This window comes from Ambystoma mexicanum, chromosome 6q, assembly GCF_040938575.1.
Source record: "Ambystoma mexicanum isolate Mex_15411 chromosome 6q, UKY_AmexF1_1, whole genome shotgun sequence".
In the NCBI taxonomy this organism is placed as follows: Eukaryota; Metazoa; Chordata; class Amphibia; order Caudata; family Ambystomatidae; genus Ambystoma; species Ambystoma mexicanum.
The window spans coordinates 1,303,952,710-1,303,971,170 of NC_090937.1; the positions used below are offsets into that span (position 1 = coordinate 1,303,952,710).

Consider the following 18,461-nt stretch of genomic DNA (forward strand, 5'->3'; position numbering starts at 1 on the left):
CCATCGCGTGACCTGGACCTCGTGCCTTACATCTCCGTTAATGGCTAAAGGGCAAAACTGGAGGAAGAACAGGGAATCACAGCACCTTAGCTGGGAACTTTATTCCCGGGAGCCTGTCAGATTGATGGACAGTTGAGTTGTCATCTTTATTTGACACCTCCATGGTGGTCAGACTGGCGAGAAGAAAATAGGCCCATCTTCAGTAGCGTGAAGTGTGTCTCACTCATGGATGTATCTCAGACTGCCTGGGAAAGAACCTGGAAGACATGCGCAGTCTCTGACATGCCTATTGCTGGAAATCATTGCAAACAAGATAAAAGAGCTGCTATTGGGCAGTATCACCTGAACTGTAATGACCAACGTAGGAAATATACGTTAGTTAAATAGTTTCTCTCGTGTCCAGGTGGCCAGAACTTTGCATTTAACTGGGATATTAAGTTCCACTAAAGAAAATCAAGACCCTACAATGTCTCTTTTCCAGCTTCCTGGAATCATGCCAAGCATGACGGGTGAAGGAGAGAGGGGTCTTGGTCATGTGACTATTCTCTTTGGAGTTCATGCATGTCTTGTTGACCTTGTCAGAAGAAAATACTGTCATTCAGCTATGCTGCTGTAGAACGAAATGTCTGACTGGAGACCTGTAGGGACACTTCGAGCCTTTATCCATCAATGATTGCTCTGGCTAGATTTATATAGGGTGCAACATGTGCCCAGCCCTTTTCCTCAGAACAATAACCGCAAAACATGCCTAAGTTGGATGTATCTTAAAAAGGAGCCACACAAAGATAAACATCTTGTTCCATATTTCTGATCGAGACTATCTTAGTGCAGGGCTAGTCTGCCAATGTTGTAGACCTTTTTGAAGTGCTCTAAAGGCCTCCATTGAGGAAGATCACTTCACGTGGACAACATGTTAGATGGCATCGCTATGACGAGATGAAAGAGTGGCTCGCCCAGGAATCAATTGAGGTGAAGTTTATGAGTCAGCTCCAGGTTTGGCGCAATGCCCACATGACCACAATATTGTGGCGTTATGCACCCTTTCCACTGGCAACACCGGGGGGTAACAGCCCGGCAGCCCGAGTTAACGGGCTGAGCGAAGCAAGGGCAGTTAATGGGGGCCCCGGGTCATTACTCCTGGTGTTGCCTGTGGAACGGGTGCATAACGCCATTAACACCCCCGGTTACCAAAGCGGTAACCCGGAGTGCTAAGAAATGGATTTTAATTCATTGAACGGGACACTGCGTCCCGTTCAATGAATGAGAATGCTTTGCTAAGATGGCTGCCATGGTTGTAAAAGGGGGGGCTCCATACGGGGCCCTTCTGTCATTACCAAGGAAGACGGAAAAGCAAGAAGCAGTGAAGCTTCTGCTGCAGTGGCAGGGCGGGCGCTGCCGCTACAACAATCAGGTAAGTGGGTCAGGGGAGGGAGATTGGGGAATAGTTAAAAAAAGAAGAAGAAGAAAGGGGACGGTGGGGGGAAGATGGTGCTGAGGGGCTAGGGATGTGTTGTGTTTTGGTTTAAGGTACTACAGATTACACTGGAGCCTCAGGTGACGCAGACAGCTTTACTGGGTTCGTGGTTTCAGGGAACACGACAGGAACATATATTATATATACAGGACAAGTTCTTAGTCTCAGAGACATCCACTGGTTCCCTTGTTCTTAGGCTTAAGTTCCCAACTGACTCTGCTATGGAATCAGAGCAGCTTCACACAATAACATTCCACAGCCAACACTCCATACTCAACACTCTAATCTCAAACACACACATAAGGGAAAGACCAGGATAAGTAAAACCCAACACATCTCCCCCCTTACATAACAATAAAAACAATGAGGAGACAGAAGGATGGTAGACACTATGCAATTTGGAGTAAATACTCAATGAAAACAATCTACAGACATCCTCCTAAAATGTACCCATCCAAGCACTCAAGCTATTCCCTTACAGAGACCCCTACAGTAGCTACAAGAAGTCATACCAATTCCAGAACTATCAACAGTACCATAACAAGCCTATTATGGAACTTACACATGGGAACCAGCCCACCTTCCAGCGCAAATCTTACACCACTTAAACATCACACCTGTACCCTACTTCATCATCCACCAACAACTGGTTGTGCCAAAACACAAACAAACAGGGTTCTACCCCACCGACCGCCTAAAGCAACACTTACATCTCAACTGCCTGGCACCAACCATAATGTCGGCACCACATACACTGTGTATAGCACCAACAAAAATTTGGTACAATGGCTGAGCAACCATATGCTCAACCGGGAATCCATACCCACACTACGATAGGTACTTTGACTGAGCAACTATATGCTCGACTGGTTATTCAAACCCACACTAAAATAGGTACCTTGACTGAGCAACCATATGCTCTACCGGGTATTCAAAACCACACCACAATAGGTACCTTGACTGAGCAACTATATGCTCGACCGGGTATTCAAGCCCACACCACAATAGGTACCATGACTGAGCAACCATATGCTCCACATTTTGGCACCTGACCTGAGCAACCACATGCTCTCCACTCACTGGCACCACCACACACATTTCCCCCAAACCCACCAGTCAGGAAAATTGAGCATTTAAATATGATAAACAAGGGTTAAGCACCACACTTGAGTCCAATATTAAAGCTTACAAAGTCCTTCATGGTTGTTTTCCTGTGGAAGAATAATTGGTTAATACAATGTAAAACATAAACACGACTCACATTAGGTTTTCAATTTCAGTACATAGCCAAGTCATCAAAACTTCCCATAGACGCATCCAAAGGCGGCACACTACGCCACCAATATTGGCAAAACACACTACCTCTTTAGGCACCTCAAAATCGGGAAATACATCCCCAAACATAATATGCCCTCCAATACCACCAACTGCCATGATATAAATTTGAGGAAAACACATGTTCTCACTGCAAGATCTGTGATGCTGGAATTTCTTGTCATTGACCCACAAATATATCCAGCATTGCGATCAAACTGCCCCTAAAGCACACACTTTATGCCTCACTACTTGTTCTCTTCAGCATCTATTTTGATATGAAGCCAAACAGCTCCACAGCATAATACCACAGACAAATTAGCATATAGCTTTCAAAATTTCCAGGTCTCACATGACAATAACTATAAAAGTCGTTCATTACAGCACTTCTTCACCATAGAATAATGAACGTTGCAAAGAAAAAAACAGTAATGCAAAAACAATAATCGTTGGTTCCGGTTTCCAGAAGACTTCGAACTCTCTATAGTAAACAACAGTACCTCAGTGACACAAATTAAAAATAACAGGCCATATAATTTGAAATTATGTAATAACTGTCCCGCTGTATAAATAGCCTTCCAATCCTGCAAAAGAAACGTTAGTAAAGTACCCCATCTCTCCGATGGCTTAATATGTAATAAGTGCTAAAAACAAACTCGTCCCTTTTGGCAGCTGACACAGTTGATCCACTTGTAAACTTGCACAATTTCCGTTTATTCGGATGCCACGAAACGAGCACTTTGATCCAAATGTTATTTACATTCCATAGAAATGCGATACACGCCATAAAACATTTTGCATTTGTTGCAGTCCATTTCCTTGATGGATCCTTCATGCTACGCAGATGAACTGATGCCACAGACCCGGAAGTCCAGCACATTACAGGCACGTTGGAGGGTGCACTTTTCGAAACTGCCATCGCTTTCTTTTGACAAAATGCTATACATTGCAAAGACTCTGAACGTTGGAATAAACATCCTGCACTCGCAATTGTCACCAACACCTTCAGCCACGCAGTGACGTCACCACAATGAAGATGAGAAGAGCCACGAACAGAGCTCTCCAGGCCAACCGTCGCACTCAGGACTGATGCCCAACTTGATAGACCACAGCAGCAATATGCCAGCGCAGCTGCACCTCGACTATATTCCAGGACGGTAATCATTTTGGGACACTGATTAAATGTACAACGTTCGTTGGAGCGCTAATTGAGCTCTAATTATGAGGTGCAATATACTTTCCTCTTCTTATTTCCCATGCCCCTTGTGCGCTGTTAATGACTCAATTATAGTCCCAAAGTCATCTACCAACCAATTCACAGCCGCGCAGCGCAGACCCTGACGGCACAGATGAGCCTGCCTCTATTAAAGCAGGCAGCTGGGCGCGCTTACCTTAAGGGCTGGGGGGGGGCCGGTGGATGCCTCTGATTCCTCTGCTTTCTGTGGTGGCTATTTCCTTTCCACCACTTGTCCTCTTGTTCCAGCTTGCTCACTGCTTTGATCCTGCTCCTTTCCTGTACCTTCTTCCTCAACCGTCTTCAAGATCCTCGTCGCCAGTGTTGTGTTTTGGTTTAAGGTAGTACAGATTACACTGGAGCCTCAGGTGACGTAGACAGCTTTACTAGACAGCTTTACTGGGTTCGTGGTTTCAGGGAACACAACAGGAACATATATTATATATACAGGACAAGTTCTTAGTCTCAGAGACATCCACGGGTCCCCTTGTTCTTAGGCTTAAGTTCCCAACTGACTCTCCTATGGAATCAGAACAGCTTCACACAATAACATTCCACAGCAAACACTCCATACTCAACACTCTAATCTCAAACACACACATAAGACCAGGATAAGTAAAACCCAACAGGATGCCGCTAGCGCATTGCCTTGGAACACAGGATGATATCAGAGGTTTCAGCTCACGATCTACGGAACCTGATTGACTGCGCCCCCCACCCCGGGTGCTAATGTACATATTTGCCCTGTTATCACAATATGCAGCAAATACGCACAGGCTTATTTTACAATTCTGAGAGTGCCCAAAATGCATACAAAACACAGGTGTATACATGTTATGCCTGCCTTTGCACTACTTTTCGCATTACTTTTCGTGATCTGGAGAAATTAAATGGTATTTAATCGCAGAGTGGGGGCACCAAACCTTCCTGCTCTGCCTTCAAAAACCATTTACTTTTAAGCCAGCATGACATTTACATGCTTATGTAAAATCAAAGGAATCCACTTGAAATGCTTTATGACAGGCAGTATTTACACTTTCTGGAAAGCGAAATGTAAAATATGAAGGTGTAAGGACAATATCGCATTTGTTTACACTTTTTTGACACTACAGTACACCTTGGAAAGGATGAACATTTCATGGAGGAAACTACACACAACTTCAATTTACTTTTTTGTTTACAATGAGGCCCACATTGTTAGTTTAAAACGCACAAACAGACCTAGAGACAGATGCAGGAGCACAAAGGTAGGCACTCACACAGCAGCAGTTACCATGGGGTACTCCGAGGTAGGTCTTCACTTTAGTGCATGTTGCTTGGGGCCTTGAGCCCCAAGGCCTTCATTAGGGTTAGGCAGTCTGGGTCACATGGCTAATAAGCAGGATAGGCATCCAATGGGGGATCAGCTTTGAATGGGAGAGCATCAGGAGCATGCACTCATCAACCAACAAAGGGATTTATTTGATCTAATGCGCTCCCCATCAAATCCTTCTTCTGCTCTGTCAGGGATTAGTCCCTCACAAAGGTTGTGCAACCCCTTGTCAGAATAGTTTTATTTTATTTAAATGTAATAATTTTTATAATTTTAAGTACTAATGATAATACATGTGTTCGCAACAAGTTGCAGACATCTAGAGGAGCTAATTGCTCAAAATAAACATAGGATACCCATAATAACATGTGAAGAAGTTAGTAATGCTTAAAACATTCATTAGACAATATGTATTATTCTACAAAGTTCTTGGAGCATAGGTTATGGAAGCAATAGCAAATGGAACATGAATTGTTATACCAAATCTGCAACTAAAATAATTTAGGGGGAATTGGAAAATTGTCAGAATTTTTTGATCAAATGATTGTGGACATCAGAGATAGAATCGCCTGCTCCCGTCTGAAAACAAGCAGATATGTCTCTTTCTCCTCGCCAGACCCATCGCAGATATCTTGGTCCACCTTTCCTTCCTTTTCTGCCAGAGACATACTGGTTGCTACAAAGTTTTTTAAATCAGCTTCTCCTTCAGTTCCAATTCCCTTGAGGATTCCCAAGGAGGTAGTGTATTGCTTTTGAGGTAGCACAGGCAGTTAATGACTCCTGTTTTACAGGGATCATTCCTGCTGAATTGAAACATGCCCTGGATATCCCTTTGTTAAAGAAATCCTTGCTTGATCCTACTGTTTTATCTAATTTCCGCCCAATTTCACATTTGCCTTTACTTATGAAATTGCTAGAGAGTCTGATTTCTCCCTTACTTAACTCTTTTCTCAAATCGACCAATTTCTTTGAGTCATTCCAATCAGGCTTTCGCCCTGGCATGGAAAGTGTTTTAGTTTCCATGGTTGATGGCCTAGTGCACCTAGTGTATCAGGGTGGAGTGGGAGCGCTGATATTGTAAAATCTGTCAGCCGTCTTTTATGCGGTCGACCACTCCACACGGCTGGACTGTTTGGTTAGTGCAGGTCACCCTGGTCAGGTGCCTTCATGGTTTAAATCTTTCCAAACTGATCGTGTTCAATCTCTTTTTTTGGCTCCTTTTCACCCCAAACCAGTGCCTCTTACATGCGGATTCCCTTAAGTCTCCACTCTGCCCCCCACTCTCTTTAATGTGTCTATTCAACCTCTGGTTGGGCTTATCCTCTCTCACGGCCTCTGCTGCTACTCCTATGCTGATGACACCCAAATCATTGTTTGGCTCGATCTGACACCGTCGAAAACTGCAGCTCAGCTGCAGGGTTTATTGGAGGCTGTGGACTGTTGGATGAGCGACAACTGGCTTAGATTGAATGGGGACAAGATGGAGGTGTGGTTTATAGGCTCTCCCTGTTCGTCTTTTTCCCCTATTTCTTTTTTTTGGACTACAGATGTCTGACCAACAGCTCTCGGCCAGCCACCTATTCCTGCCTTGACAGTAAAGGATCTTGGTGTCAAACTACTATCATCTCTTTCAATGAAAGATCAGGTAGCCTCTGTATGTCAGAGTGGACATTGCAAGGTGAGGTTGCTTCGAAAGGTATTACCTTTCATTCACTCTCAATTCCAAGCTCCAGTGGTCAATTCTCTGGTTATAAGTGCAGACTATTGTAATTCCCTCTATCTTGCCCAGCTGTCTTATTTGATCTGCTTGCTCCAATTGCTGCAGAATTCAGCAGCAAGTACTTTGGGGGATGTTTCTTGGACTGCGCATATCTTCCCCACTTTGCAGCAACTTCATTGGCTTCCAGTAGATAAGGAAATACAGTTTATGTCTTGGTGTATTGTGCACCAGGCATTTCATAAACTGAGTATCTTCAACTGAAGCTGTGCCTTCAGTTGACCATCAACACCCATGCGCTCTCAAACATCTTTTACTATTCAAGATCTGTGGGTTTGAAGAACACGCGTGGGTGGCCATGCCTTTTCTGTGGCTGGGCCAAGTTATGGAATGCTCTTCCTATAACATTTCGTGCTACTGATAATCATTTTAGTTTTTGTCTTGCCTTGAAGACATTTCTTTTTTCTGCGTGAGCTCTTTCTCTGGATTAGCGTCAAGATACCATTTGTTTGGTGAATGTTACGCTTAACACATTCAAATGACATAACATACCACTGATGAAAGTCACTCAAATGAATTTGCCTGACTTGGCTCGTGAACATCAAATGGGTGGGCCAGTGCTCTGTGTGTGAAGACACCCGTATTCTATGCAAAGGCCTTCAAAATGCTGCTGCTGGTCCATCCTTCCACAGTTGGCTGTCGAGAAGCTGGCTCATATTGAGGCAGTTTACAGCCCAAATTGGCCTGTCAGGCTAGTCTTTCAGGTTTTGGAAAAATGTCTGACAGGACAGACTAGGGCTGAATATAGATGAAATGTCAAGTTCTTTATTGTAGAGACTCCTCTGATTAGATGATGTGACTTGATGTGACAAAATCCCATTCTGACTAAAAGAAGTGAAATAGGGAGAAAAGGCTTCTTGCAACAATCTATACTACAACTTAGCCATAGGTGTTTCAATCACACAGGCACGAAAAACAAAAGTAAATATCATCTCTCCTTGACCTAAATTTGACGTTATGGGTAGAAGGCATGCTATACTCTCAAAAGAGGTAGGACAGCAGGGGACGTTTTCAAACAACAACTATGCTCTATGAGTGGCCCATTGGCGTTTGCTGTTAGGGGGAACAAGGGTCTCCCTCAGCCTCGGATAGGCGGACTACCAAGAAAATACAATAGGCAAAACATTCCCCAGAGGTGATGTTTGACAGTTGGGAGAGGTCCCATTCCTGGATTTTCAGACTCTCTGGAGGTTTGAACGTACACTGGCATCCCTGTCTTTGTGCCCATCACCTCTGTCCTGGCCGTGTCTCTCTTTTTAATCTTTCAGGTGGTTAGCAGGAAGCAGCACCGTCCAGAAACAAACAACAAGGTCTGCGAGTATCACAATGCACCTTGATCCATTGGCCAAGACCTGGCTCAGAACAGAAGGAAAGAAGTGGGTGCTGTAATGAAGATAGTCTATTCTCTCCTATTCAGGATCCAGCACCTACCACAGAGTACTTAAGCATGCTACAGGGGAACAGTGGAGCAGCGGAAGTGGAGCTCGAACGAGCAAGGAATTGCCCAGCACTAGGGGAGAGCAGGGAACACTTCCCAAAACCTTGGCGGCCAGTGACCATTGTATATCTTTTTGTTCAACACTTTGGTGAAAGCACTCTACATATTCAATATAATACAAATACAAACTAGTAAAATTAAATGTGAGAGTCCAGAGACGGAGATGTGGAAGCAAATGGCAAGGGGCAAGACTCTGGCGGAGACCTGCCACAATAGTCAGAGCTAACAGTGACCCTGTTCATAACAGCACAAGATAAAACAGGAACGTAACACTCGAGTTAGGCATAGTGGACAATGCGTGAGAAACAAAGCTGAATACAACATTGTTACTAAAGATTACAATTTGGCTAAATTAAAGGGGAATGGGTGGGGGTGGGAACAGTTTAGAGTTAAGATAAAAGTACATAGTAGACAAAATGTTGATAGTGTGTTATCATCCAGCACTGAGATATATGCAAATATGTATGCAAATGTTACAAAAAGTAATACAAATATTTATTTTAAAGAAAAACATTTAGAGAGAGGAACCTACCGTTGAGATTGACTTAGAAAGAGGGAGATCCAAAGAGTGACAGAGAGAGAGAGAGAGGGAAGAGACATGCAGGACAGAGACACACACACACACACAAAAGAGACAGAAAGGGAGAGAAACAAAGAGAGACATACCGACATAGTGAGTGAGGGACAGTGAGTGATTCATAGAGAGTGACAGAGAGAGAGCGGGGGAGGAGAGAGAGACATTTCTGTTTTGAAAATAGGTTGCCCTTTCACTGGTGTTAACTGTAGGAGGTCTCTGAAAACAATAACTTGTTTTCCTCCAAACAGTTATTTGTAGTTGTTTTTTAGGACTTCTTGCATTCTGAGATGAATTAAAGAAACATGAGGATGGAAACCATGCTTACATCATCTATCAGGAGCACTTTCATTTGTTTCAGAATTCTGTGTACTTCAGAAGCAGCTTCTGCTGATAATGGGCCTCATTACACGGAAGGCGGTAAGGGTTAATGGTCACCGGTAATGCTACCGGTGACTGTTAACCCTTACCGCCTTATTACGAGGTCCCTTTGCGGGTTGGTACTTTAACGCCTGCGTTTAGCAGGCGTTAAAAAACGAACCCGCAAAGGGACCTTGGTGCTAATTACGGTACCGCAATTTGCGGTACCGTAATTAGCGCCTTCCCCATTCCCATTATACCCTATGGGGGCATAAATGGGAATGGGGAAGGGCCTTGGTGAATGGGGAATTACCGCCCCCACTCACCTTGGAGTAGGGCGGTAATTTCGCCATACACCAAGGCGGACACGGTAAAATACCGGCAGCAACCATGGCTCTAATAGCGCCATGGTTACCGCCTACCGTGTAGTGAGGCACAATGTGTAGTATTCTAATTTGTTTTGGTGTTCTACGGGGAGGGGTAGTAGTCGCTGTAAAGTTACACCACCTATGTTGTAGGCCGCTAAACCTGTGAGGGCTGTTACTACAGCCGAAAGGTTGTTGTTTGTTAAGTTTTGTAGAAATGTGCTTGATAGAGTGCTGTTTGATTGTGAGGTGGTATATTAGGCATGGTTGGGAAGCTTGTGTGAATACCTAGAAAGACATAGAGAAATGCAGTAGAGACAGAGAGAGAGGAAAAAGAGGGGGGATTTAGAGAGGTTACTCACATGCGCCAACCTTATTCAAAAATGTATTCAAGGGTGAGTCTGTTTTTTCTTTTACTTTTTAACAATATATTATAGGATGAACAAAAAAGAATATTCCAGTTGTGTGTTGTCTTCACACCTTACAATTTCCACATTAATTGTTCACAATTCCTTTATATGGATTAATGTGAGATTTCCACATAGGTTGTTTGATTCTTGATACAAATTAACATTTCCACATTAATTATTCACAGTTCTTTATACAGATTGATGTAAGATTTTCCACATAGGTTGCTTGATTCTTGATACAAATTAGTATGAGGTGTTAGCTCCACACTTTTTAATTTTTAGCTCTCCAAAATTGGTAAATATTAGTCCTTAGTGTTTTATGGAATTTCAATGCATTGCTATGTCTCTCTTAACACGTGTTTCCCCATTGTAAATAACAATGGTTCATCAGGAGAGGAAATTATGTTCTAAAAGAAAAAGAAAACCAAAATTGCGTTTTTGAAATAAAACCTAATAGCACATTTTATAGTTTGTTGTTTTTCATGTGTAAATAAAGACAATATAAGTGTATTACTTAACTCACTCAATCAAAGATTTTAAGTATTCATCCAAATAATTGGCAAGTTCAAGTGGATGAACAATTTAACTTGATGTTTTTAAAGAGATTGCCTCTTATTCCAACATGGCTATGGGGAAGAGGGTAAAGAGAAAAAAAAAGGAAAAATGATATTGTTTTTTAAAGTGCTTGGAGAAAGGATACTGGTTCAAATTGTTTCAGCCTATTGTTCCTTAATTCATTTAGCTACAAGGTTAATTCTCTTACCTTATTTTTTAGCCATGATAAGCGGTTTCCCAATCGAGTGGATAACTTTACTCTACTATTTCCTGCTATTTATGCTGCGATCGTGCCGCGATGACGTCATCGCGCCATGTGCACGTGATCTAACGTGACGCGATGATGTCATCGCGCATGTTTTCAACGTGACGGCGGCCATTTTAGATTGGGGAATGTTAATTAATGTTTAAAACTTCTTAGAGCGGGGTGATATTTTTCTGATGAAATATTTTATATAGGTTTAGCTAATTCATTAATTATTTCTATATGGACAGATTCTAAGTAAACTAATTGTGTTGTTTTAGAGGCAACTTTTCAACTAACTTAATATATTCTAACAAACTAAATTTTAATACTGTCTTAGGTTTCCCATTGACCATTGAGTTATCTGACAACCAAATAATAAATAGTAAACAAATCAATTCAAATTAACATTCATGTATAAATTATAAACAGTTATTTCTAGCCAAATATATATTTTCATAAATAATAAACAATTGTTTAAAGCCAATTATACATTTCCGTGTCACAATTTAAACCTGCGACACAGGTGTGCATAATGCAAATCCACTTACATTCATTTTTGCGCAATAAATCTTCCTTGTTCCCTCCTCTTGGGGATAGAGTCCCCCCTCCTCTCTAAATCCCCCCTCTTTTTCCTATTTTGCATCTGTGTAGCAGCCACACAGTTTTGGAGAAACACTCATGCTGACAACCTAGCACAATTATCTTAAATCGTGCCTCTAGCTAATTTTTGCTTTATACTATAAATTAGCGGTCGCCAAGGTTATAAAGCTTCTTTCTTTTGGCTGTAAAAGTTTCTTCTACTTTTTAAACATTTAAGAAGCCCCTAGGCAGACGCTAAACATAATAAACAACAAACACAAATGGAGGAAGCATTCAACTTGAGAGAAGCACAAGCAAACAAACTTTTTTTGGGACATCGACAAACTAGCCCCTCCTCCTCAAAACAGCAAAACAAAAACCATTAAGACATTTATTTGAACGATTAGGAAGTCTGAGCAAGCAAGAATTAAACAAATGGTGGGTATTTGGAGGTCAACAGAATCCCCAGAGGCCTCTGGATCTGTATCTTCCCGTCCTTTGAAGATGAAGATGAAGACATTACATCTTTAAATGATTGGGTGGAATTATTACACAACACCTCAAAGGAAATGATGATACGGCTAATAAATCAAGCAGCCATAACACACGAAAGAATTATGAAAGACATAGAAGACACAAAAGATGTAATTAAAGAATTACAATGTCCAGAGATCACATTCAAGAATTATCAGATCCTGGATGACTTTCAAGGCAACTATGAGAAAGAACTTAAAATAAAGAAACAAAGAACCTTTATCAGAGATGAGAATGACTACATGAATAACAGAATATTTACCTTTCAAAGAAAATATGATACGAGCACAAAACAACAACCCAAAGGGAGTAAAACACTGTCCTCAAGTAATCTTTCCACTCCATCTACTTCAGATGTTGAAACATCTAGTTACAAGAAAGCACCCATAGTGAAACCCATCTAAACAGCACCCATTCCAACAACTGATTTAACACCAGAGAGCAATCAAGTTCCTAAAACAAGGGTATGTCATTTTTTGGAGGAAGTGCAAAGACACAGGAAAAATTCACGAATAAGCAATCCTATGAATCGTGGACCACCAAAACAACAAAGATCTCAAAATACCTCTCACCAAAACACTATAGAGGTAGTCGAGGAGGAAGAAAAACGAGGAGAAATAAATCCAGGAGTAGAAACAAGAGCACAAAGACAAGGGAAGAGAGGGTGAACCTCATAATTAATCTATCAGAGTATGTAGTCACACCAGCACTAACCACAGCTCTCAGTAAAGGACTTTCTTTCAGCCCTACGTATAACGGAGACTATTTTCAGTTATAACTGGCCCTATATACATTTTGCAGAAAACTAAAATTGAGAAAATACTTTGAAGAAGCAAGCTTCAAAAAACCAAAACATCAAACAGTCACTCCCTCACAACTTACAGAAAAGATGATCGAAGATACAGTGGACCTATTAAATATAGAAGATGATCAATATTATACCAAAGAAATATTTTTGGAAGAACAAGGCATCCTAACACATTTAATGGAAGAAACCAGTCTAAAACCAAAATCAAGCTTTATACCAGTTGTATCCTCAGAAAATGTTATAGATGTATTTCATAAAGCAGTCAGCAATAATATACGGAAGAACTATCTCAGCAAAAAATTCACGAAGACAACCCATAACTTAACAAAAGAAGAAACATTGGCAATTAATGATTTGTTCAAGGATAAATCAATAATAACCAAAGCAGCTGATAAAGGAGGAAAGATTGTTTTGTTTAACAGAATTGACTATATCAGAGAAGGATCTAAACAACTTAATATAACGGAATGCTATGAGAAATTAACAAACAACCCTATTCCAGATTTGGAAACTCTTTGGAATGAAAAGATTAAAACATGGTATGAACAAGACCTATTAGGTGATAAGGAATATCAGAGCCTGATTTGCAAAAATTCCATCAAGGCAACAATATACTTTTTGCCTAATGTTCATAAAACCTATGAAGGTTTTCCACCTCTTCGACCCATCATAAATGGCATTGGCTCAATAACAGAGAAAACCTCACAATATATGGATTCTCATTTACAACCGCTGGCAGCACATTTAGCTTCATTTGTCAAGGACTCAAAACACATCATTCAGCAGTTAAATCTTATACCATGGGAACAAAACTATCATTTTGTCACATTGGATGTTGTACAACTATATACAAGCATTCCACACAAAAAAGGTCTGGAAAGCACCAAGTGTTTTCTGAAAACAAGATCTGTTTCATTTCTTGAGCAAAATAAAATGATAATTGAAATGTTACATTTTTGTTTGCACAACAACATATTCATATTTGACAACACTATCTTTAAACAACTCCAAGGAACCGCTATGGGGTCAAAATTTGCTCCATCTTATGCAAATCTTTTTATGGGTTTTTTTGAGTTGCAGCATGCCTGGAAACATCCACTTTTTCACAACAATGTCAAATTCTGGGGTCGGTTTATCGACGATATATTGATAATATGGGAAGGAAACATGCAAGATTTGGACAGCTATGTAACCTATTTCAATATCAACTGCTTCAACTTATCATTTACGAAGTCAGCCAGTGCCTCCCATATAGAATTTTTGGACTTAAAACTTTTTGTTGAGAATGCACAAATTCAAACCAAATTATTCACAAAACCTACAGCTGGAAATAGTCTTCTCTACGCCACATCTCATCATCCAAAGCATACTACACACAGTATACCATATGGGGAGATTCTTAGAATCAAAAGGAATTGCAGCACTGATCTCACCTTTCAAGATAATCTTCAACAAACCCATAAAAATTTTAAACAGAGAGGTTATGGTACAAAAATCATTAAAAAAGCAATCGATAAGGCAGAACTTGTACCAAGAGATCTTTTATTGAAGGACAAGCCAAAACCAGAAAAAATGAACCCAAAACTCCTTTCATTACCACATACAGCACGGAAGCCAGTAAGAAACTAAATATTAAAGAATCACTGGAATATTCTTCTCACAGACTCAAGTCTTCAAAAACATCTAGACAATCATCCAAATATTTGCTTTAGAAGAGCACCGACTATTAAAAACTTGATCAGTCCAAGATTTTTGAGTCCAATACAAAATGAAAGAAAAATCTTTTTTCATATGGCAAATAAAGGAACCTTTAAATGTGGCACTGCAAATTATGTCCATTCATGAAACAAGGAAAAGATGACATTCATCTACCGAATGGAAAAATCAAACATATCAATCAGATGATTAACTGTAACTCTACCTATGTTATTTATGGGATTGAATTCACCTGCGGGAAACTATACATTGGGAGTACCATAAGAAAATTGAAGACAAGAATATTTGAATATATAAAAGCAATCAGAAACAAAGATCTAAGATCCCCCATCTCTGTACATATAATTACAAATCACCAAGATTTTGATATTTCCAATCTGAGAATCTTTGGCCTGGAGAAAGTTACTCTATCCCCGAGAGGAGGGAACAAGCAAGATTTGTTGGCAAAAATGAATGTAAATGGATTTGCATTATGGACACCTGTGTCACAGGTTTAAATTGTGGCACGGAAATGTATAATTGGCTTTAAACAATCGTTTATTATTTATGAAAATATATATTTGGCTAGAACTAACTGTTTATAATTTATACATGAATGTTAATTTGAATTGATTTGTTTACTATTTATTATTTGGTTGTCAGATAACTCAATGGTCAACGGGAAACCTAAGACAGTATTAAAATTTTGTTTGTTAGAATATATTAAGTTAGTTGAGAAGTTGTCTCTAAAGCAACACAATTAGTTTACTTACAATCTGTCTATATAGATAATAATTAATGAATTAGCTAAACCTATATAAAATATTTCATCAGAAAAATATCACCCCGCTCTAAGAAGTTTTAAACATGAATTAACATTCCCCAATCTAAAATGGCCGCCGGCACGTTAAAAACGTGCACGATGACGTCATCGCGTCACGTTAGATCACGTGAACGTGGCGCGATGACATCATCGCGGCACGATCGCGGCATAAATATCAGGAAATAGTAGAGTAAAGTTATCCACTCGATTGGGAAACTGCTTATCATGGCAGAAGGATCATTGAACTGAAAAATAAGGTAAGAGAATTAACCTTGTAGCTAAATGAATTAAGGAACAATAGGCTAAAACAATTTTAACTAGTATCCTTTCTCCAAGCACTTTAAAAAACAATATCTTTTTTCCTTTTTTTTCTCTTCTCCCTCTTCCTCATAGCCATATTGGAATAAGAGGCAATCTCTTTAAAACCATCAAGTTAAATTGTTCATCCACTTGAACTTGCCAATTATTTGGACGAATACTTAAAATTTTTGATTGGGTGAGTTAAGTAATACACTTATATTTTCTTTATTTACACATGAAAAACAACAAACTATAAAATGTGTATTAGGTTTTATTTCAAAAATGCAATTTTGGTTTTCTCTTTCTTTTAGAACATATTTTCCTCTCCTGATAAACCATTGTTATTTACAATGGGGAAACACGTGTTAAGAAAGACATAACAAGGCATAGAAATTCCCCAAAACACTAAGGACTAATATGTACCAATTTTGGAGAGCTAAAAATTAAAAAGTGTGGAGCTAACACCTCATATTAATTTGTATCAAGAATCAAGCAACCTATGTGGAAATCTTACATCAATCTGTATAAAGGCGCTGTGAATAATTAAGGTGGAAATGTTAATTTTTTTCAAGAATCAAGCAACCTATGTGGAAATCTCACATTAATCCATATAAAGGAATTGCAAACAATTAATGTGGAAATTGTAAGGTGTGAAGACAACCGCCAACTGGAATATTCTTTTTTGTTCATCCTATAATATATTGTTAAAAAGAAAAAGAAAAAACGGACTCACCCTTGAATACATTTTCGAATAAGGTTGGCGCATGTGAGTAACCTCTCTAAATCCCACCCTCTTTTTCCTATTTTGCATCTGTGTAGCAGCCACACAGTTTTGGAGAAACACTCATGCTGACAACCTAGCACATTTATCTTAAATCGTGCATCTGGCTAATTTTTGCTTTATACTATAAATTAGCGGTCACCAAGGTTATAAAGCTTCTTTCTTTTGGCTGTAAAGGTTTCTTCTACTTTTGAGACAGAGAGAGAGACCTAGACAGAGAGAGAGAGAGAGAGACAAACAGAGAGAGAGAGCGGCATGAAGAGAGTGAAAGTGACAAGACACTGGTAGTGTGTTGTATAACTCCCAATAGCAAAACATTATCGCTGAATGTATGCATAACACATTGGAGTAAATTCAAGAGGAAAGGGAAGGATTTCAGCAGCTTGGTTAGTTTATGAAGTTAAATGGTGAATTCCTTGCTCTTCTACCATCGTCACAGGTGTTATTTATGGAGCCATTTGGCATGAGGACCCATTTCTGCTTCAGGGGTGGGAGTGGCCTTCCCAGCTGTGGCCGATTAAATCTACGATTGCTTAGCAGGTTACAGTCTTGTAGAAGCTGGTTGCTTCCATGGTTGGCAGAATATTGGCTAGGTTTTTAAGCACCACACAGGCAATTGTCCTAGTGACTCATATGCTAATTTCAGCATCTATTGACACCCTAGAGATTTGCAAGCAGATGAGATGAGGGTGAGACAAATCGAGAAAATTCCTGTGCAGTAATTTTATTCTGCAAATATATGTGCTGACTCTACTGTGCTGTATGATACAATAGGTCTACATGAACTCTCTTCATACTGTAAATCAAACCATATGCTCTGTTCCACCGTATGTGACTTCCTTGTAATGTTTATTATAGGTTATGTTCTGTGTCTGACAGGGCTCGACGTCCTTTCATCGCGGGATGTTTTTTCGCTGGGTTTTTTACCGCACATTTTTTGCCGAAAAAACGAATTGAATTTTGGGGGTAGAGGGGTTAGAAAAATATATAAATTGGGTGTGGGTGTTGGGGAATATATAAAAAATGAAAGGGGATGGTGGGTTACGTCGAATAAAAATAAAATAAAATTGATTCGTTTTTTCGTAAAAAAAAATCAGCGGTAAAAAACCAAACGAAAAAACATCCCGCGATGAAATGACATGGAACCGTCTGACAGTATGGATTGTGACTGGGATGATATAGGTGGCAGGGAGGACCAGATGTTCTTGCACCCATTCAATTTCTTTGTTTTCGGGGGTCAAAGTTTTCTGTGCCATGGTGAGTGTAGACAGTGGCTGTCCGTTCTTGTCTATTTCAAGGAAGGGGAGGTATTGCCCTGTATATTTTTCATACAATGAAGGACATGTGCACCACCCCGTACACATACTGTAACTTTGAAGATACAGACTTGCAACAGGGATGGTTCATAGGGGGTTCTACCCAGTAATCTCCAGCAATGTATATTACCTATAGGCACCAGAATGTACTTTTCTAATTCTACGCAACACTACATTTGATTCGAGAAAGCAAAGACAATCACTGTCTTTAGATTTCTTTGTACACTGTTCCTGCATGCCAGTAGGTCACAGGACATTACTGTAGCTATGTTTATTTACAGCATGTTTAAACATGTGTGATGTAGGATATGCTGCTATGACCTTTTCCCACTATCACGGTAGATATTCTGTGCACATAACTGCATTTTGCAACTTTCAGTTTATGAGCCCCATAATGAATGCCCCAGGACCAAGGCAGGTAATTCAGCCCTGTACAGTAAGTTCACCCATTAGTCTTACACATTAGTGCATCAGTCTGCAACCTGCACTCTCCTAATGTTTCGGA

General features: G+C 40.1%; 1 protein-coding gene across 1 annotated transcript in view; it reads right to left on the minus strand.

Moving 5' to 3' along the window:
* CLRN2 (clarin 2) overlaps window positions 1-18,461 on the minus strand; it is a 211,175-nt gene that overhangs the window by 114,543 nt on the left and 78,171 nt on the right. The gene's annotated exons all lie outside the window — the stretch shown is intronic.